Below are 22,496 nucleotides of genomic sequence, written 5' to 3'. Positions count from 1 at the left end.
CGGGGAGCCCACGCAGGCAGGAGCTGACAGAGTTCTGGGGAGGATGGGGGTGGCTGGGTAACACAGTGTTCTCATATGCAGGCTGCTCCGGGAGAGAAAAGGGATGTTGGAAACGGGATAGAAGTGGAACCGTCTACCCCAACGCTTTCCCCTGCTTCTCTGATGGGGTGGGGGAGCTGCGGGGCCAGCACCTATGATGGACACATGGAGCATTTGAGGCTGGTTGTGCTAACACTATCCATGAACTGCCGAGCTGGCAGAGATTGTATTCCTGGCTAAATGAGTCACATAAGGGAGGCCTCCTGCAGCCATGACGGTGGGGGAAGTGTGAAGTGTAACTAGGGTGACCAGATGTCCTGATTTTATAGGGACAGTCCCAATATTTGGGTCTTTTTCTTATATAGGCTCCTATTACCCCCCACCCCATCCCAATTTTTCACATTTGCTGTCAGGTCACTCTAGGTGTAACTAATGCAAATCCCCAGGAGTGGAACAAAGCAGGTAACAGCTGAAGCCGCTCCTCCACCCCTGGAAATAGCCCCCGGCCTGGTTTGACCTGGTTCAGCAGACAAAGGGCCCTGAGCAGTAAAACAGCCTGGCCTGGGAAGAGGGTGACTCACTGAGAGGCAGGAGGCTGGAACCAGAAACAGCCCTGCAGGAGGAGACCAGCCAGGCCTGCCCGCACGCGGCTCAGTGGGTTCGTGTGTTTTAGACACTTTCATTCTGAGGAAACAGTACTTTGCCTTAGGAGCTCAGGCTGGGCACCGGCTGCCCCTGCCCTGGCAGAACGGGACAGCGGGTGCTGCACTGAACTCAGACCCACGGAGGGGATCACAGAGAGTCCCGAGGGTCTGCAACCTCGGGCCCGGCCTGGAGGTCATAGGATCCTGCCCTGAGAAAGGAGGGCTGGAGGCCTGAATGGGCAGCCCCGTAGGGTGAGAGGGGCACTGTGCGTCCCACCAGTGATGGCAATACCAGCATCAACAGAGGTGCTGGGGCTGCCCACCAGCCCCCAGCCTGGGTCTGGAGGAGCCAGAACCTCCTTCCCACAATGCAGGAGAGCAGCAACAGGAACTGAACCCAGAGCTCTTAAGAGGCCACACAGATGCTGTGGAATACGCTGCCCAGACGAGGAGGCAGCGTGGATCAGCCAGATGGTACTTCTAACAGCTGGGCCGGAGTCACGTGGCACCCTGCCTTGAGACGGGATGGGCCCGGGCCAGTCTTTCTGTTGAGGAGCAGTGGCGTGGAAGGGTCAGTTGGCTTGCTGTTTGTTTTTTCCATTAGAAAGTCAGGCCTCATCCTCTTGGCTTTCCTGGGAAGACTCTGGGTAACAGAGGAGCAGGAATATTACATAGGGAGAGGGTTGACCATAAGAAGGTAAGAATGGCCGTACAGGGTCAGACCAATGGTCCATCTAGCCAAGTATCCTGTCTTCTGACAGAGGCCGGTGCCAGGTGCTTCAGAGGGAATGAACAGAACAGGGCAATTATCGAGTGCTCCATCCCCTGTTGTCCAGTCCCAGATTCTGGCAATGGAAGGTTTAGGGACACAAAGAGCATGGGGTTGCCTCCCTGACCATCTTGGAAAAAGCAAACGCTGGTCTGTCAGGAGGACATGGCCGGCTAGTGAACCTGACAGTGTCCTGCTCCTCCTTTTCCCCATGTGTCCATAGGAGTTTCATCAGGGGTTGCCGGATATGTTCGTGTCCCACCCCACTGTGCCCCTCCTGCCATGCTGTTAGAACTGCCCTGGCTGGCCCATGGATGGGCCAGACCCTCTCTAGGGCGCCTGGGGGAGGGGAGAGGCTGTAAGAGGAGGTGCAGGGTGTTTCCAGTACACTGGAGAGAATCTCGCCCGAGCTAGGAAAGAAAGCGTCTGAACGCTGGGCAGGGGAACATCCCCCTCACATCCCCGGGCTGTTCAGAGTGATGCCAGCTGCCACGGTGGCCCGGCTCCCAGTGTGTGCACCCAGCGCCTGCAGACTGGCTGGAGCTGGGACTCCTGCAGTGGCTAGTCGCAGGGGCAAAGTGTCCCTGGCACATACAGAGGGAGGATGACTGGACGGCAACCCAGGAGAGCTGCATCCAGTTCCCACCTGTGCTACAGGCTGCCTGGGGGACTCTGAGCAAGTCTCTTCGTCTCTGCAGACCTGGCCAGTGGGGTGAGAATCCTTCCTCTGTCTGACTGGCTCAGTGGGCAGAGTCGGTCTCTCACTGGGCAGCACCTGGCACAATGGGCACTACTGCCGTCCAGTGGGTTACTGTGAATACTCCTGTGCTACATGGGTCCCACGCTGGGATTGCCACCTCCTCTGATGCCCCTTAGTCCCTCCTCCTCCAGGACACGCCCTGCAGACCCCTCTTCCTTTCCTAACCCAAGACGGGCCCTGTGCAGAGGGAAGAGTGGGAACCCGTCTCTCCTCAGCCACCAGGGTGTCCTACCCAGGGGGCCGTGCAGGCACTAGGCTGGCAGCTGGTGGTCTGATCAGGAGGCCGGGTGGCTGCTCCCTATGGCCCCAGCCCCGGCACACAGTAGCCAGATCGGCTCATCTTGGCTGCTGGGCAGGACGTGGCCCTGAGCTGCAAAATAAGCCGTTCAAACAAGAGAGTCTTTTAGCAGCTCGCAGCCTCCTTGGCACCGAGGCCGTCTGCCGAGGCCTCGCGAGGGCAGCAGTCCATCTGCTAGCTCCCTGCCCCTTTGCATCTTGACAGGCTGGCCCTGGGAAATGCCAGGGGCTAGGGCTTTTGCAGGCAACCCTCCCTCAGCACCATGGCAGGGCTAGAGGACAGGTCCAGCACCGAGGCAGACACTCCTGTGCTTCAGTGTGGGAAAGGCTCCGCCAGCCAGTTACTGCCCCCCTGCCGGGAATGAATGCACAGTTCCGGGCAGTTTTGGGAGTGGCAAAGCGCACGCTCAGCTGAGCCACATCACACGGCTCCCCGGATGGGCCCGCAGGCATGGGACAGGCTGGGGTCTCCCTGGGCTTTGCAAGGTGGGCACTTGGGGATACAAGAAAGCCAGGATGTGCAGGATCGGTTCGTCTTGGCTACTGGGCCTGGGGGTAGAAGGGAGCCCGGGGCAGGGACGGGGCCAGATTGCTCACAGAGCCCACTCCACTCCATCTGTTTGTTTCCCAGTGGTTTTTCCCCTGGGAAGGGAGCCAAATGCAGAGAGCTCTGGCTCCCCTGAGCACCTGCCTTAGAGGTGAGGAATGGAGGTGGAGAGACGCAAGGAGGGAGAACCTGCTGCAGACAGGGCCCAGTTCACGAGTGGGGCAGTCTGAGGGCAGGATCAGGGCTGTTCTCACCCCAGCACAGGGGTTAGGGACTCTAGAGGGTGGGCAGGTCTGGCTCAGGCTTTGGGAGGACAGGTGACCCACCGGAGAAGGGGCTCAGCATGCTGCAGTACATGGGCAACAAAGCAAACCAGCCGGGTTGAACCATGGCAGCGGGCAAGTGCCACTTGGCACCCTCGGTCCATGGGACTAGGAGTGGTAAGAACTCATGGCACAGCTCCTTCTCCCCAGCAGGCCATGTAGGGCCCTGCTCTTGACGGGGGCTCTGCAGGGGAGGGGGGCTCTCGAAGGCAACGCACGCTAGCGATTTCAGCATGGGCAGGGTTTGAACTCCGGGGCCCAATGCAGTCGCCTCCCAAGCTCTTGGTGCAGAAGTCAGAGGACCCCAGGGAGAGGGAGAAGTTGAATATCAGACCCCTGTGGGAGGGGAATTTATTAGCTGACATTTCTCAATGTGCAACGCCTGGAGATCAGCCCCAAACACCCCACTCCATGCCTATTGTGGTACTAGATCCTGCCCCTCTGCCTTCCACCTACCCCAGCTCCACCAGCACTTGTTCTAATGCCCCAAGCTCCTGAGCAGAGTCAGACAGCCACCATCTTCCTCCAATCCATCTGCCAGAGAAAGGTCTCCTCCTTTCCCCCCTCAGACATGGATCCCCCACTCCCCCAACCTCCAAATTACACCTGCCTGAGGCCCTGCATGGCCAATACACCTGGGTGATCATTCTAGGGACAAACAAGTGATCGCTGGTCCCTGTTACAAGAACCTCCTACTGCTGATTTCTCTCTCTGCCTGGGCTCTGCTCAGTTGGACTCCTGCCAACTCAGGGCCCTGGAGATGGAGGGAGACAAGAATCTCAATGCAGATGTGGGGCACACGCTGAGCCTGTCAGCACTCAGTGGGGCTGGCCTGTCACAGCTACTGGCCTGCCCTCATGCCCGTCAAACACTGTCAGGGGGTCCCTCGCTCACCTCACATGGCCCCACCACCACAGGGCATCATGAACCTGCAGTTCAGGTTGCTGCAGCGCATTTCCTAGCAACGCAATCGCGGAACAGACAGGACATCACCAGGGAAAGCCAATGTTTATGGACCATGTCAACCTCCCCTCCCCCATCTGGCCACCCAAACCTCCCCCTCCCGACCACCCAAACACCACCACCCAGCCTCCCTTCCCCCACCCAGCCACCCAAATGCCCATGTCACCCTCCCCCACCTGGCCACCCAAACACCCTGTGCCTCCCCCACCTGTGCCTCCCCAAACAGCCTGGCGTGACCCCACCCACGCTCCTCTCCAAAGCCCTGCTTGCCCTTCCCTGCTTGGCCCCAATGGCCCAGCCCAGGCAGGCTGCTCTTCTTCAGAGAAGCAGCGTGCTGGGGCTGGGGCTAGAGTGGCCAGGACTTCGGATGGCTGGGGATGCCCTGTGCTGGGGGGCCCCAGCTTGGGGGAGTGGGCTGGAGGCACTGGGGCTGCCTGCCCTGTGTCGAGGGGGGGGTGCGTGCCGCCCACACGTCCTCCCTGTGCTCAGGGGCTGCAGGGGGAGGGGTTGTATGCTGCCCATCTCCCTTGTGCTTGGCAGCTGGGCCGGGGAGGGGCGTGTGCTGCCTGCCTGCCCTGTGCTAGAGGGCCAGGAGAGGGGGACCACGCACTGCCTGCCCTTTGCTCCAGGGCTGGGGGGGAAGGGCTGGTGGCCACAGGGAGGGGGAGCTCTGGCGGAGAAGGGGTGTGGATCCTCAGGCTGGGGGGTGGGGCCCTCTGGTGCTTCACCTGCCAGCCATGCAAACGCCTAGGCCAGCCTGCCCTCCACTGCCTGGCCACCCAAATGACCCCGCCAGCCTCCTGTCCCCCGCCTGGCCACCCAAATTCCCCCACCAGCCTCCTGTCCCCCACCTGGCCACGCAAACACCCGTGTCACCTTCCTCTTCCTGCCTGGCCACCCAAACGCCGGTCCCAGCCTCCCCTCCCCAACCTGGCCACCCATACGCCATGCTAGGCAAACACATTCACACCCTACCAGCTGCACCACAGACCCTCTTTCAGCTCCAGCACCCAGTACACCCTCCCGCTCCCTGCATCACACCGCCAGCCCGAGGAACACACATTCTCCACAGACGGAGGCACGGTGCTGAGTGTGCTCGCATTTTGGGCTGTGCGTGTGAGTGTGCTGGTGAGGCCCTGGCTGTGCCGTGGCTGGGTGTGTGTTGGTTGGAAGGCAGCGAGCTATGTTTGGGTGGCCAGGCGTGGTGCTACCCTGGGAAATGAGGCACAGAGGTGACAAGCCCAAGGGCTGAGAGCTGAGCTGGGATGAGTACCCTGGTCTCTAAATCACCCTCCTGCTTCAGCAACAGCCTGTCAGCGACCAAAGGCTGGGGGGAGGGGATCTTCTAGGTTTTTGTAAAAATCTGTATTTCTCATCATAGGAAGTCATCCCATTGGTATCGCTTGGTGGCAACATCCGTCCACAATAGAAGCAGAATGAGATGGGGCGGAGTAGAGAAATCCGGGCTGTGCAGAGGGCCACGGGGCTGGGCAGGCAGGGAGCAGAGCTGTAAGGGGCAGTGGGGAGAGGCACTTGCTGAGCCACGGGGCTCTCTGCTGTCTCCTTGACTCCCACTGCACAGCCATCCCCAGCCCTGCTGCCTGATCTCCGCCCCAATACCCGGGCCAGCTCCCTTCCCCTCTCCCCCAGTTAGAAACTGTTGCCATTGATTCTCAATATCTTTTCCCTGGGAGGTGCTGGGCATAGGGGTGGGGAGCTGGGTGGGGGGTGACCTTTGAGGTCTGGGGACTGTGGGGTTTTAGCTAAAGACTGGAGCGTGCCAGGGTGAGATTTCCAAAAGGCTCATGGTTGAAGCATGACCTGACCACAACAACATTACAGAAATGTCAGCTGTCCTCTGCTGCATCCTTGTGCTCAGCCCAGCACTGTGGTGTTGGATACGAATTTCAGCCTGGAGTGAAGGGCAAGTCTAATGGTCCCTTCTGACCTTAAAGTCTATGAGTCTATGAGTCTTGCAGAGGGAGTCGCTCATTTCTGCTGCCTCTCTAAGACTCCAAACACGTCACCCACCACTACAATAATAATAAATAATAATAATAGGAGCTGTACCTATCTCCTAGAACTGGAAGGGACCTTGAAAGGTCATCGAGTCCAGCCCCCTGCCTTCACTAGCAGGACCAAATACTGATTTTTGCCCCAGCTCCCTAAGTGGCCCCCTGAAGGATTGAACTCACAATCCTGGGTTTAGCAGGCCAATGCTCTGAAATGCTACCACCTCTGGAGGGGAACCCAGCAGCCATTTAACAGGGCACAGCAACACTCCAGTTTAATTTAGGGAATGGGAGAGAAGATCTTATCCAGATGAAACTACCACAAGAGGTTTAGCTACCCCAGGTAGGGTTTGGCCAGGATGACCCTTCTGGGGTATAAAGCACCAGATCATGCCATAACAACAAGCAGGCACAGAAAGACCAGCAGATGGCAACACAGTGCCCCCTTGTACCAAGGTGGGGCATTGGGCCCATATTGAAGAGTGTCCTCTAATGAACCAGCAACTCTATAGCCCACTTCTTCTAGTCCCTCCCTTGCATGTCTCCCATCCCAACCTTGGCCAAGGCAGATCCTGCTTAGCTTGAGAGACCAAAGAAGTGCACAGCCTGAGATCACTATAAACCACGTGGCCAGCCAGGGATGGGCTCCATTATCCCAACACACTCATGATCATGGGGTCTAGGCACCTGCACATCCTGAGGTGCCAGCCAGGGGTGGCTCCAGACACCAGCACGCCAAGCGCGTTCTTGGGGCAACAAGCCACTGGGGGTGCTCTGCCGGTCGCCGCAAAGGTGGCAGGCAGGCTGCCTTTGGCGGCTTGCCTGCAGAGGGTCTGCTGGTCCCGCAGCTTCGACAGACCTCCCACAGGTGTGCCTGCGGGAGGTCTGCCAAAGCCACAGGACCAGCGGACCCTCCGCAGACATGCCACCGAAGGCAGCCTGCCTGCCGTGCTTGGGGCAGCAAAATGCCTAGAGCCGCCGCTGGTGCCAGCGTGTGAATTCCCAAACCAAACTGCTTAGCTGGACATGCCACTAGAGACCACACATGGCTGCACAAACCTGCCAGCCCGCGTTGGCACAGGTGCTACAGCAAGGGGCATGCAGCCCAGCTGCCTTGGGTTCCATCTCTCCTTGGAGGAGGCAAAACAGACAAGCACGAGCCACCAGAGTTAGCCATGCCACCACGCTCTCACACACGTATGCATCACCAAAGGGACCTGCTGGAAGGACAAAGCCAGTTCACTGCAGGTGCCAGGTAGATGGTGCCAGCCCAGTTTCCCATTCATTTTCCACTCCAGAACAGGCTCCCTCACGGGCACCAGAAACTCACTGCCAGAGCCAACAAAATGAAATTCAGGCCTACTCTGATTGTAAGTGTTGCGGGGCAGGGGTCCCGTCCACTCTCGCTGGGGAGCGCCCTGCATGTTGGCAGCACTCTAGCAAGCCATAAGAAAACTGCAAGGCTCAAAACCAGTCCAGCTGAGGACCCGAGTTATTGACACCCAAACCTGGCCTGCCCTTGTGAGCCCCTTCTCTTTGCAATAGCTATTTTCCCTTCCAGTGGTGTCTGGAGCATCATGTAAGTCATGCAGCTAAATGCCCTGGCTGGCTGGAGCGTCTGGTTAGCACCATTTTATACATACTGCCCTGCATTTTCTCCTAGGGCGCCTGAAGTGCTTGGCAGAGGCAGAGAAAGAAATGTCCTTTCTGCTTCCAAGAGGAAGAGAGAGGGGCAGGTTCACTGGAGGGTGACTCCCTCGATAATCTCAGCAGCCCTGGGCACCTAGACCCAAATTGAAATGAAGGTGTGTGTGTGTGGGGGGGGTTAGTTGTTTACTGGTAGTTGTGTGTGGGGGGGTGTTCCTTTGAAACCTGCCCTTACTACAAAGCGTTTGCTTCCACTTAATGAATGTTCATGACACACAACTTCCTCCCGCAATCCAGAATTCTACCCCCCCCCCCCCGCCCAGATAAAGGCAGCCTGCTGCAACTGATGGCTGTTTCCAGAAATGTCTGGGGGGACGGGGACTTTCACGCTGAAGTTTTCTGCTTTATAGCTAAAATAAAGGTGGGGGTATAGGAGGTCTCACAACAGCACAAGGTGAGCGGCACCTACTGAATCAACATACAAACTAGTTATTACCAACCTGCTCCCCCCTGCACTAGTTCTACCATATCAAGCCCAAGACCACCCCACCCCAGAACAAAAAATCCGGGGAGATCTGCAACCAATCTCTTGCAATCTGCACGGAAAGTGACTCCTCCAGCCAACCCCCGCCCCCCCAACAAGCAAACAGCACGACAAAGAGTTGGCAATATCACAGCCCGGTGCACTGAAGGCAACGCGGATTCCCTTACCTTTTCTACCGGGGCGGGGGGAGGACGACGACACAAGCCTCTGCTCCTCACCGCTTTGTGTGTCTCTTGCCTGCTACGGGGGTTGAGATAGAGGGGGGTGTCGGAGGATCGTACCGGAATTTTCACAGCAGACTGCAAACTGGTGAAGCAGGGAGGACAGGTTTCCACGGGGCCCCAGGAGCCGAAGCAGATGCGGAGCTCGCCTGGAAGAAGAAAGAGCTGCTTTCCCTGGAACACCCCCAGCGCCTGGGCCGTCGGCTGCTCCGCCACATCTGCAGCTCCGGAGATCAGGGATGTTTGCCGTTGCCTCTAGCGCTGGATTTGTGTCTCTCCGTCCCGGGGAAGGAGGGTGGAGGGGCTGGTCTCTGCTTCCAGGCGGCAGGCTCCTAGGTGGGGAGGGGGCTTGCGGCGCAAAGCGAGCAAGGGCTGCGGGGAGATGGAAGCGTCTCTTCTCCTCCGGCTTTTTTTTGGGGGGGGGGGCGGGAGTGAGTGGTTTGAAAGGAAAAGGCTGCGGATCAGAGGTGATCGCCTGTTTCAGGGGAAGAGAGGGGAGGGAGGAAGGGATGGTGGGTGGGTGGATGGATGGAGGGGGCTGTGGAGGGGGGTGTTATTTCCCAGCGTGATTTATTGCAGCCCTGCGGAGCTGTCTGAAATTGACCAGCGCTGATCAGTTTCAGACAAATTCTCCATTTCAAGGCTGAACCAAACCCTGGGAGCTGAGCGCATGCCCCCCAGCAGCTCCTCCCCTGGCTAGAGGGCAGCACTAGGACAGGCTGGAGAAGCAGGCACACAGCGCAGCCAGGGGAGGGACGCGCACAATGCAGTCCCAGCCCCGGCCCACCACCCACCTCCCCACATTCCCCAGGAAATCCCTGCAGGAATCCAGCTCCCCCGCCGCGCCAGGAGCAGGGAGGTCACAGGCTGCAGGGACGCGAGGCGAGCTCCTGCGGGTCCAGGGGTGTGAGCAATGCACCTGGTGGCAGGGCCAGCTTTAGGCCAATTCCACCAATTCCCCCAATCGCCCGTGCCCACTGAGAATCTCTTCCCTGGCTAGAGGCACCTTTTTAATTTTTACTCACCTGGCGGCGCTCCCGGTCTTCTGCAGCGCTTGGGCTGGTCCTTCGCTTGTTCTGGGTCTTCGGTGGCACTTCAGCAGCTGGTCCTTCAGTGCCTCTGATGATCTGGAGCCAGTGAAGGACCTGCCACCAAACTTCTGCTGAAGACTCGGAGCACCGCCTGGTGAGTACAAGTCCCAAGTGCTTTTTTTACATTTTTTTTTGTCTTCCCTGCCGGGGCCCCATCGAAACTGTTCAAATTGGGCCCTGCACTTCCTAAAGCCGGCCCTGTCTGGTGGGGGAGCAGTTAGGAAACGATGGCTGCTCTGCATTCCTCTCTCACACGCATCCCTTGCTTGTCCCCTCCCTCAGCCCTGCGGCAAGGCCTGAAAGGATGGTAGATGGGTGGGAAGCCGGAGGAGGCAGGTTCCACAGCAGCACTTTAATTTCTGGTGCCCTTTTCCATTCCCCTAAGCTAGGGGACTTCCGGGGGCTGCGAAGAAGGGGCTAGGTCTAGTGGTTCCATCAGGACTGGTGGAGTCTCTTCTGAGCTCTGCCACCGATTTGCTGTGTGGCCACAGACGGGTCACATTGCCTCAGTTTCCCACTGGAAAACTGCTACTGTTAGTGAAGAGCCTCAGGAGGAACTGCCGGGCTCAGCCTGGGAACTAACGACTGCAAAGTGGTTTGAGGGCCTCACGTGAGAGGGGGTACAAAATCCTTGCAGTAAATGAGCCTGATGTGAATTACGTGGGCATAGAAGGGAAGGAGAGACCAAGGTATCTGGGTGAATGGTGTGTGTGTGTTCAGACTAGAGCTGGGGCTGGCTTGGTGCCCCACTGTAGTGCAAGGCCAGGCAGCATCCCTGGGCTCTGTGCCCACTCCTTGTTGCCAGCATGGGGCTTTGAGTGCATGCAGGCCAGGGGACGGTCCTTAGGGCGCTGGCTGGGAGCCCGTCACCTTGCACCAGTGACCCTGCAGCCAATCCCGATTCTGAAAGGAGTTCTGCCTGCTACTTGGGCAGAAGGGGGCAGCCACAGGGGGGCTGTAGACGTAGATGTAACAAGAGCCCAAGCCAGTGCAGATGGGGCAGGCAGAGAGGAGGGGAATTTGCCAGGATTCGTCCCCTTTCTTCTTTACAAATCTGAAACCTCAGCAACGTTTTGAGATTGGAGCATTTCCAGATACCCCAGAACTCAGGGACAGCGTGGGCAGCCAGGACGATCATGGGGCTATCTAGAGGACTCGCGCTGCCTCTTTAGAGGGGGAAGGGCTAAGGTTACAGCTGTGCCCACATGAACCGGGATAAGAATTAACCTCCAGCACAACAACAGCCAACCACTGCTTTGCTCGGCCAGCCTCGCTCCCGGGAGCCGCCCCTTTTTGGGCCTTCCCCCCAGGAAGTGATGTCGTTTGAGACAGCAAATGTAGCCAATAGACCCGCTTTTCCCTGGCCGCTCCTGTAGCCACTGAGCCCGGGCCAAGTCGGTTCGAAGCAGGGGCAGGTGCTAGGGAATCTGGCCGCGGTGCAATACCAGGGACAGCAGGTCCCTGTGTCTCTCCAGGGAGCCCAGCACACAGCGCCGCCCTGGCCACCTTCAGCGCGTGATGTCACCAGAGCCCCCTGGCTGCACGGCAGCTGGGCGTGACTCGCCGGAGGGCGGTGGTGGCTCTATGGCCCGGGCGGCCTGTGGCTATTTCCGTCGGGCGGAGGCCGCTGCCCAGGCCGGGCCCCACGATCCAGAGCCAAGGGGCCGCCCCGCTTCCGGAGGCAGGAGGTGGGGGAGCGCTGGAGCTCGCGCCCCGCCCAGCCGCGGGGAGGGGAGAGATTCCCCGGCCGTGACTAAGTGGAAACTCCCCGCTGCGGGCAGGGGGCAGCTCGGGATCGCTGGGCAGCGGGCCCAGGTGGGGCCGGGCGGGGAACATGAAGGGCGGCGGCAGCAGAGGGGCCACTGGCTGGTTCCCCTCCCGGGCTGGTGGGGGCTCAGCTCTGCTTCCTTGGGGCCCGCTAGAAGAGCGCCCTGGTGCGCGGCGAGGGTTTGTGTGTGAGAACGGGCTGACGGGGGAGACTGGGGGTTAAGGAGACCCGTGGGGGTGGGAGATTACAGCGGGAGAAGAAGAGCAGGGCCAACTGAGCCCAGCTGGGCGGGGGGGGGGGGGGGTTACAGTAAGCACAGGAGCTGGAAAAGCCCTCTTGGATCAGCAGCTCCCTCTACTGCGGCCAGTGCAGGCTGCTCCCCTCCCCCTGCCTAGCTGCTATGGAGGGTCCCCAGCCACGGGGCTTGCACCCCTGGATCCATCTCACTGTCCGTTACTGTGTCACTGCCTGGCTCGTGGGGCTCTTTGGGAGTGGTCGTGTGACCCGCCAGAGCCCTGAGCTCTGGTCCTAGATGAGCCCCTAACTCACCCTGTGACTGTGGCCAAAGGAGGCCAGCTGTGAAACGGGTGGACAGGGGAGCAGGAGCCTCCTGGCAGAACAGATCAGAGCATTGGCAAGCTCCTGTCCCAGTGACTGGGGGAAGTGGGGCAGCTGCTGGAGAAGGTGGGCAGGAGCAGAAACCTGGCTGGCTCCTGGATGCCTGAGCCAAGCTTCCTTGGAGAGTGGGTGGGTGAGTGGTCACAGCAGGGTTTGTGGAAAACCCATTCCAAAGTTCTCCCTTTAAAAACACAGAGTTCTTTACAAAATGCTGAAGCTGCTAAAGGCTCCGTGCCGGATGGGACAGGGGAGTTCAGTTTCTGTGGTTCTATCATTCCTCATCTTCTTTGCTGCTGCCTGTGAGGGGGGCAAGTTAATTATTTTGGGGCAGGTCTTTGGCCTGTGTTACAGGAGGGCAGAGTGGGTGATGCCCTTAGAATCTGTGAATTGGAAACACACTGCGATCAGCCCCTCATTTCATATGGGCCACAGGTAACCTAGGAGTTAATGTCAATGGAGCCAGGCCATTGAGCTAGAGGGAAAGACTCCAGATCTCATGGCCAGGGCCTCAAGCCATCCTGGACTCCTGGGGCTGACTGAGGCACTGCACAAGGGGTTGGTTGAATCTGATTATCAAATCCATAACCCCTCCCCTGAGTGAACTCTACTGGCCTGACACCCCATCTCTCAGGGTGACAGGTAACCTGTGCTGCCCAGCGAGGGCCGAAACATGGCTTCTGCCCATGAGGCCATGCAGTAATGGCATGTGCACAAATGTCCCTTGTTTTCCCAGCAGCGCTGGATAAGTGGTGAGGATTGAGCAGCTGCCGCATTAGCAGCCCGTTAACAGCCCTCATGTGTTTGCAGGGAGCAGAGAAACCACGGGCATATTCCAGAGGAAAAATTGATCAAGAGGCAGAGCTTGGCCCTTGTCAGCTTGGGGCATTTGGAGCTGTGCTCAGAGAGGCAGAGGTGGAGGGAATAACAGAACAGGGCACTGGGGAATGGGAAGAACTGCTGGGTCTAGGGGGAACAGCTAGTGGCTGTAGCCCCCCATCCAGCTAGCTCAGGAGGGCTGCCCACACTGCACAAGAATACACAGCAGGCAATGGGTGGCAGGTACAATAGGCCAGGGGAGGCTTCCCCTGGTGCAGCTGCTGCCGGACACCTGAACTATGTTAGCTCTGCTCCTTCCCTGAGGCCCCCACTGCCTGCTGCTGCCTGGTGAGTCCTGTCCTGTCTTCTCCTCTCCTCCACTCTTGGAGGTTTTCCCCACTTAGGGGTGGGGGTGGAGTCTTGCAGTGGGCAGGGGAGTGAGCAGGGATGTGGCCAGGGGTGGCTGAGTGGGGAGGTTATGGAGCCTGGGGTGGGGCTTGTGGTGGAGCAGGAGTGGAGTGTGGGCGGGATCATGGGTGGAAGAGATGGGACAGAAAGCTAGCCTTCCCCAGGGGAAGCTTCACCCCAGAACAAAGGAATTGATCCACACTAGTAATCTACCCCTCTTTCCAGTCCCCATCCATGTTAATATAAGAACAGCCATACTGGGTCAGACCAAAGGTCCATCAAGCCCAGTATCCTGTCCTCTGGCAGTGGCCAATGGCAGGTGCCCTAAAGGGAATGAACAGACAGGTTATCAAGTCATCCATGCCTGGTCACCCAATCCCAGCTTCTGGCAAACAGAGGCTAGGGACACCATTCCTGCCCATCCTGGCTAATAGCCAGGGCCAGTGCAACCATTTAGGCGGTCGCCTAGGGCACTGGGATTTGGGGGGCACCATTTTCTTCGGCTGCGACCGCAGCGGCCGGATCTTTGGCCGCCCCAGCTGTCACTGGCATTTAGGCGGAGGGAGCTGGGACAAGGGAGCACGGGTTGGCCGCCTGCAGCAAGTAAGGACGGGGCAGCACCCAGGGGAACTCCCCACCCCAGCTCACCCCTGCCCTGCCTCCTCCCCGAGCACACTGGGGGCAGGGGTGAGCTGCTTTACTTCTCCCGCCTCCCAGGCTTGCGGCACCAATCAGCTTAGGCACCGCAAGCCTGGGAGGCGGGAGAAGTGAAGCAGTGACAGGGTGCTCGTGCGCAGAGCAGGGGTGAACTGGGGGAGGTGCCTCAAGGTGGAGCTGCCACAAGGGGGGTGCCTCAGGGTGGAGGGGGAGAGCTGCCGTGGGGGGGGGGGTGTCTGGGCAGGAGGGGCGCAAGGTGGAAGTTTCACCTAGGGTGTGAAACATCCTTGCACCGGCCCTGCTAATAGCCATTGATGGACCTACCTTCCATGAATCTATCTAGCTCCCTTTTGAACCCCATTATAGTGTTGGCCTTCACAACACCAATGTTTTCCTATCTGCTGGGATGTCTCAGGTGTCTCACAATTGTTCCACCATAATTGTACAAACAGCTTGCACTTCCCATGCAAGGACATGTGAGCAGTGTGATAAACAGCATCACGGCCCTCTGAGGCAACTGTGATTGCCACATTTTACAGCTAGGGAAAATAAAGCACAGAGAGAGGTAAAGTGACCTGCCCAGTCTGTGGCAGAGCAGAGGCTGGAATCCTGGCTCCCATCCACTTCCTCGTGAGCTCCTTCCCTCATGATCCTTTTACATTCAATAACATTGCACACTATGCTAAAAAGAGAGTAAAGATGGCAAAGTCAAGCTAGAAAATGCCAGAGTTAAGGTGGCCTGTGCCACCTTAACTCTATCCCCTTGTCCATATGCATTATGACACAGCCTTTACATCATTACAACCTTGCTTCCTAGAATACCCAAGGAGCTGACTGAGGAGATACCTGAGCCATTAACGATTCTTTTCAAAAACTCATGGAAGGCAGGAGAGATTCCAGAGGACAGACAAATATAGTGGCATTTTCCAATCTATAAAAAGGGAAATGAAGACAATCTGGGGAGTTACAGACCAGTCAGCTTAACTTTAGTAGTAGGAAAGACAATGGAGCAAATAATTAAGCAATTAATTTGCAAACACCTAGAAGATAAGACGATAAGTAACAGTCAGCATGGATTTGTTGAGAACAAATTGTGTCAAACCAACCTAATAGCTTTCTTTGACAGAGTAACAAGCCTTGTGGCAAGGGGGGGAAGTGGTAGATGTGGTATATCTTGACCTTAGTAAGGCTTTTGATACTATCTTGCATGACCTTCTCATAAACAAACTAGGGAAACAGCTGGAGTTACTATAAGGTAGGTACATAACTGGTTGGAAAACCCTTCCCAGAGAGTAGTTCTCAATGGTTCAGAGTCATGCTGGAAGAGCATAGTGAGTGGAGTCCCACAGGGATCGGTTCTTGGTCTGGTTCTGTTCAATATCTTCATCAATGTTTTAGATAATGGCATAGAAACTACACTTATAAAATTTGCTGATGATACGAAGCTGTGAGGGGTTGCAAGTGCTTTGAAGGACAGGATTAAAATTCAAAATGATCTGGAGAAATGGTCTGAAGTAAATAGGATGAAATTCAATAAGAACAAAAACAAAGTACTCCACTTAGGAAGGAACAATCAGTTGCACACATACAAAATGGGAAATGACTGCCTAGGAAGGAGTTGTGATGGGTTCGGTCACAGACACCTCCTTGGGATTGTCAGCTGATGTGCTGAAATTACTTTTGAGCCCATTTTCCCTGCCAGCCTGGGACTCCAGAACCCTGCCTTGTTGAGCCAGACATGCTAGTTTGCTGCAACTCAGACCTAGGTCTGGTCCATGCCACCCAGAGCTGCTGACTTTAACCAAAAACTTCTCAGAAAGTCACTTATTTCCAGCACTCAAACACTCAGCTCTCAATGGGATCCAAACCCCAAATAAATCCATTTTACTCTGTATAAAGCTTATACAGGGTAAACTCAAATTGTCTGCTCTCTATAACATTGATAGAGAGATATGCACAGCTGTTTGCTCCCCCAGGTATTAATCACTTACTCTGGGTTAATTAATAAACAAAAGTGATTTTATTAAGTAAAAAAAAAAAAGGATTTAAGTGGTTTCAAGTAATAACAGAACAAAGTAAGTTACCAAGCAAAATAAAACAAACGCAAGTCTAAGCCTAATACATTTAAAAAACTGAATACAGATAAATCTCACTCTCAGAGATGTTCCAATAAGCTGCTTTCACAGACTAGACTCCTTCTTAGTCTGAGCCCAATCCTTTCCCCAGTACAGTTCTTGTTAGTTCCAGCTCAGGTGGTAACTAGGGGTTTTCTCATGACTGCAGCCCCCTTTGTTCTGTTCCACCCCCTTTTATATATTTGGCACAAGGCAGGAATCCTTTGTCTTTCTCAGGTTTCCACCCTTTCTTCTAAATAGAAAAGCATCAGGTTTAAGATGGATTCCATTATCATGTGACATGTTCACATGTCCTGTGAGAATTCATTACTCACTGGCTGGCACCCACGTATACAGGAAGGCTTACAAGTAAACAGAGCCATTTACAACCAATTGTCTAGGTCAATGGGAGCGATCAAGATTCTAAACCTCCATTAATGACCCACACTTTGCATAATTACAATAGGACTTCAGAGTAATACTTCATATTTCCAGCTTCAGATACAAGAATAATACATCATACAAATAGGATGAACACACTCAGTAGATTATGAGCTTTGTAATGACACCTTACAAGAGACCTTTTGCATAAAGCATATTTCAGTAACATTATATTCACATTCCAAGTATATTTTCATAAAGCATATGGAGTGCCACGTCACAGGAGTACTGCAGAAAGGGGTCTGGGGGTCATAGTGGATCACAAGCTAAATAGGAGTGAACAGTGTAACACTGTTGCAAAAAACCGAACATCATTCTGGGATATATTAGCAGCAGTGTTGTAAGCAAGACACGAGAAGTAATTCTTCCGCTCTACTCCATGCTAATTAGGCCTCAGCTGGAGTATTGTGTCCCGTTCTGGATGCCACATTTCAGAAAACATGTCAACAAATTGGTGAAAGCCCAGAGAAGAGCAACAAAAATGATTAAATGTCTAGAAAACATGACCTATGAGGGAAGATTGAAAAAACTGGGTTTGTTTAGTCTGGAAAAGAGAAGACTGAGGAAGGACACGATAACATTTTTCAAGTACATAAAAGGTTATTGGAAGGAGGAGGGAGAAAAATTGTTCTCCTTAATCTCTGAAGCTAGGACCAGAAGCAATGGGCTTAAATTGCAGCAAGGATGGTGTAGGTTGGACATTAGGAAAAACTTTCTAACTGTCAGGGTGGTTAAACAGTGGGTTAAATTGCCTAGGGAGGTTGTGTGCCTAGGGGAGCCGGGGTGGTATTTCCCCCATTTTCCACAGCGGAAATGGAGGTACAGAGGATCAAGCCAATCGTCAATAGCATCAGCTAGTTTTGGGTGCTCTACTGGAGATATGTGTGAGATTTTTAGAGCACTCCACATTTTATAGCCCTGTGTCTGTTCAGAGCCCAGCTCCCATTGACTGCAGTGGCTGTGGTGAGTACTCAGCACTTCTGCAAATTAGACCCCAGTGGTCACCTGTGAAAACACTTACCTGACTTGCTTGGCATCAGATAGGAACACTGTGGCACAGGCAGGGATGGAATCCAGTTCTCTAGGGCAGCATTCAACTGTTTAAACCATGAAACGATCCTTTTTTTCCTGCCTCATTTACTGTTCACCTTCCAGCTTCTATAAAAATATATGAGGCAGGGGATTGCCTCCTTCACTGCACAGTCCTGCCTCATCCCCTAGCTGGTCCGTCTTGTGCACTGAATGAGACGGGATCCTATGGACATGTAATTATGGATATCTGTGATCATGTAATTAAAGACTTGTATCATAGACAAAGGGGCAGAGTTAAGGTTGCATGGGCAGCGTTAATTCTGGCATTTCCTGTCTTTTGAGCACCTGCCTTTGCTACCTTAACATTATTTGAAGTAGTTTTCAATGTAATTTCCTACATTTTTTAAAAAACCCTTAAACACTGAAAAACCCAAACTGCAGACCCATTTTGACCCTGCCCCATGAATCACCTTTAGCTCTACAGCACCAACCTACAACTTAAGTCGACTATTTGGGCCTGCCACTAGAGGGCGATGGCGACATACATTTTGCCAATGGGCTTCTCAGCTCTTTGCTAGACAGAGAAGACATGCTGAGTTCAATTCCAGGTTCTGCAGGGGAGTGTCCTCTAGTGGTTACAGACCCTATTGCCCGCATCTCCCAGCCTCTCCCTGTTCTCTTCTGCTCCTGTCCCCTCTGATGCCAACCATGCTTCCACTTCGACTCATCCTTCCCCACCTCTTTCCAATCCCCTAACACTGAATCCCTCCCTCTGCTCCTGGTCTTCTCTCCAGCTCCTGCCCTTGCCCCCCCTCTTTATAACCACCTCCATCCCTTGCTTCTGCCCTTTGCCTCCTACTTTTTCCTGTCTCCCTACCTTCTGCCCCCCTCTGCTCCTGCCCTGTCTCCAGTTCCTCATGCCTTTGCGTTCCAGCCAGGCCATTCCTCCTTTGTGCAGTCTGGGCACCAGCAGCCGCAGGGAGGGTGTTGAGAGTACAGTTGAGACAATCTCCAAGCTTTCAGCTCCAGTGCCCAGCATGAGAGAAGCCCTGACAGCCAGGAGAAGCAATTGCAGGGCAAGTTCTGCTCAGCCCCTGCATCCATGAGATGGGGCATGCTCAATTGCCGTGCAGAGATGGCGCATGTTGGCACTAAGTGCAGTGAGGGGTGGGAGCATGCCCAGGGCACCCAGAACCCTTTGAGGAATGTAGCTGCCGGTTTCTAAGAAGTCCCACCTCAGCATGCATGAATGGAGATTTTTCAGCTGGGTTGAACAAGGCCAGATTTGGGGGGATTTTTACCAAAAGCACCACCCTGACACTAGCCCCCACCCCTCACATTCCAAGTCTTTGCTCCATAACATGAAGGCACTAGAGTGTCTCAATAAAAGTATTGGAATTTTTTTTTAAATACATGGGAAAACAATCTTGTGATGGATTCCCCCCCCCCCCCCAGCATGCCACCTGATGTACTGGGATATCACTGAGCTCACTGGTTCCACCAGTCCGGGCTCCCTTACACTGTCCTGCTGAGCCAGGCTCTCAAGCCTCCTCCAGCACACACAGGTAGGGCCACACCCAACTCTGGGATCAGCTCTGCCTGGGAAGACTCAGCTCAGGGATTGCGCAGCACTCAAGTGCACACCCCCTCTGGAGTGTAAACCAAAAATGATATTGTCTTGCACTGCACAGAGAATTGTACAGCATAAGCTCATGAAATTCGCTCCCTCTCTCAATGTGGAGGAAGATCTGCACGGCTTTTTTGCCCCCCAGTTATGAATTGCACAAACTGGTTTATAAAAAACAAAAACAAGTTTATTAACTACAAAGGATAGATTTTAAGTGATTGTAAGGGATAGCAAACAGATCAAAGCAGATTACTGAGCAAATAAAGCAAACATGTAAACTAAACTTAATACATTAAAGAAACTGGCTACAAGTAGTAATTTCTCACCCTAAATGTTTTAAGCAGGTTGTAGAGATTCTTGTAGACAAACTGCTCTTGCTTGCAGCTTAGATATACAGATATTCCTTTCACAGGCCAGACACCTTCTAATCTGGGTCCAGTATTTTCTTCCCCAGATCAGTCTTAGGTGTTTTCAGCAGTGGTCTTGGGTGGGGATTCAGTGAAGAACCAACCACAATTAACTCACTTCCCTGCCTTAAATAGGATTTATATATGGTGGGAATCCTTTGTTTCCCAGTTTGATCCCCACCCACTATTTGTGGAAAAATACTAGCAGACCAAAATGGAGTCCAGGATCAGGTGACATGATCACATGACCCTGTAGTGTCAAAGTAGCATCCCAGAAAGCATCTTCCAAGACCTATTGTTCTCCCTAAGGGCCCATCCAGAATGGTTACATTCTGGCTGGTTGGCATTCCCCAGATGTAAGCCCGCTTGTAATTGTTACATAGTTAATATTCCTATCTTTAGATACAAAAATGATACATGCATACAAATAGAATAATCATAGTCAGTACATCATAACCTTTCCAATGATACCTCACATGATCCATCTTGCATAAAAAATATCTTAGTTATGCCATATTCATATCATAACATCTCTATTAAGAATATGGAGCATGGTGTCACAAACATATTTCCCTTAATCTTGTTCTTGGAAGTGGTTGAGCCATTTTAGCTGAAATGTAAAATCAGCCTGAGGTGGACACTGAGACTGGGAAATTTCAGCCCAAATGGTTGAAGTTTGGCAAACTTATAAGCAACAAAAACTAGGGTCTTATAATGGAAAATGTCAGGCAATCTTAACTATAGACCCTGCTAGTTGCACTGGTTTCACTGTAGGGATAGCTGAGCGCTGCTGGGCAGCACTCATGGTACATGGGAAAAGGGTATAAGAGTAGGTGGTTTATGGGGGATTAGAAATGGCCTAAAGTTACAAAATTCAGATGTGGATTTCATTCCCCCCCACCCCCCACCAAGTCTGGAGCAGCTCGAAATTGGGTCAGGCCCATCTCGAGAACAGACAGAAACAATGTTTCCCAGACTGAAGATATTAAAATTAGACCCATGCGTCCTGTGGGGTCAAACCCAAATATTTGTGTGCGGCTGTCATGCTGTTGCATGGTGCCTGCTTGAGCATGATGCCCTCTGTTTATCTGCTGAACTCGGGCACTGCCCTTGAAAGATTTCCTGCCTTCTATGGCTGCATGTCTCATACCATGCCCTGAGGGGATCCTCTCTGGGGGATGATCAGCCGCTTAATACAAGGCCTCTGTGCTGGTGCTGCCACGGGCCAGCTAGTCCGAGCTGTGGCAGGGGTTTTCCTGAGGTGCACTATTGTCCACTAGGAATTGGACTGAGATGTGCCAACTCACTTCCCCTGGGCTGCCCCCAGCCCCTGCTGGCACAGCATTCAGCCACAGCAGGGCTAGGTTTGAACCGGTGCCCTAGAGGTGAAAGCGCATGGATGATCTTTTAGCTCTCCAGGGCTGCATTGCGCAGGAGGAAGCTAGCTCTGGAGGAAACAGGTGTTTGGCCTGTTCCACCAATCATCCAATATGGGACCCAGGTAACCATCGTAAGCATGCGACTTGGGAGCCGCATGTGGGTTGCTGACCAGGGCTTACTTTGTAATGAAAGAGGTGCTGGGGCTCAAGCAATTCTTTTACTTTAATAACTGTGATAAATGAAGGGGTGGGGGGATAACTTCCTTTTATGGACACCCAGCCAGCCAGTAGCTATAAACTCCCTCTTAGTAGCTGTTCTCTAATTGCTCTAGCTGTAAAGAGTTACTCACTGTGATGCATAAGTAAAAGAAAGTGAGTAGGCACCTGGTCAAAAGAGCCAATGGGAAGACTAGAACTTTTTAAAATTGAAAAAAGACTCCCCTTTTGTCTGTCTGTTGTTGTTCTCCTGGGGAGAAGCGAACAGGGCAGAGCTATGTTGTAGGAAGCTTGGGCCAGGTATGAAAAAATCATCAGCATCATACCTAGAAACTACTCATTTAAAACCCCAGATATGTAAGTAGATCAGGAAATGTCTAGGAAGACACGATTAGGTTTGTCCCTTTTATTTCCTTATGGCTTGTGGATTCCTCTGTGCTAATCCCAGGTGCTTTTGTTTTGCTTGTAACCTTTAAGCAGGGCCTCAGTTAAACTATTGTTGATGTTTAATCCTTGTACTTGCTCTTTTAAAATTTAGCAGTAGCCTGAGTTCCCAGATGTATTTTCTTTCTCTCTCTCTCTCTTTTTTTTTGGTTAATAAAATTTCCCTTTTTAAAGAATAGAATTGGATTTTTGTGTTTTAAGAGATTTGTGCACACGTTGTTTAATTAGCTGGTGCCAACGGCTGATCTTTTTTTTTCTTTCTTGGCAATTCCCCGGGGGTGGGGGTGAAAGGGCTTGAGGGTACCCTACAGAAAGGAATTCCCAAGTGTGCCTTCCTGGGCTCTCACACAGGTTCTGCATGTGGGTGGTGGCAGCATCTACCCATCCAAGGTCAGAGAAAAGCTATGACCTTGGGAGTTTAATACAAGTCTGGAGTGGCCAGTATTAATTTTTAGAATCCTTGCAGACCCCCACCTTCTGCACTCGAAGTGACAGAGTGGGGAATCAGCCTTAACAATAACTGACACAGCAACCCCAGAGGTGCCAGAGCTCTGAACTGCTGAGCCCGGAGGTGCTGGGGCTCAGCCCTGGCAAGCCCTGCCTCTGACCCAGGCAGACAAGATGGGTTCAGCTGGGTTCCTTGTTCTGACAAACTCTGTTGTGGCAGTTCCTCGGTGACGTTACTCTCCTTGGTTCTCTGCTTGCTCTCTTC

General features: G+C 53.8%; 1 protein-coding gene across 1 annotated transcript in view; it reads right to left on the bottom strand.

The window, feature by feature from the left end:
- The window catches only part of GLIS2 (GLIS family zinc finger 2), a 33,797-nt gene extending 24,362 nt beyond the window's left edge, over positions 1–9,435 (bottom strand). The window contains exon 1 of the mRNA XM_050968293.1: positions 8,713–9,435. The gene's annotated coding sequence lies outside the window, so the exon portion shown is untranslated. The remainder of the gene's footprint in view (positions 1–8,712) is intronic.
- Between the last annotated feature and the right edge of the window lie 13,061 nt (positions 9,436–22,496).

The sequence above is a fragment of the Gopherus flavomarginatus genome, chromosome 9 (assembly GCF_025201925.1).
Source record: "Gopherus flavomarginatus isolate rGopFla2 chromosome 9, rGopFla2.mat.asm, whole genome shotgun sequence".
NCBI classification, from domain to species: Eukaryota; Metazoa; Chordata; order Testudines; family Testudinidae; genus Gopherus; species Gopherus flavomarginatus.
Note: the sequence above shows the minus strand (reverse complement) of the source record. Positions and strands in the feature narration are given on the sequence as shown.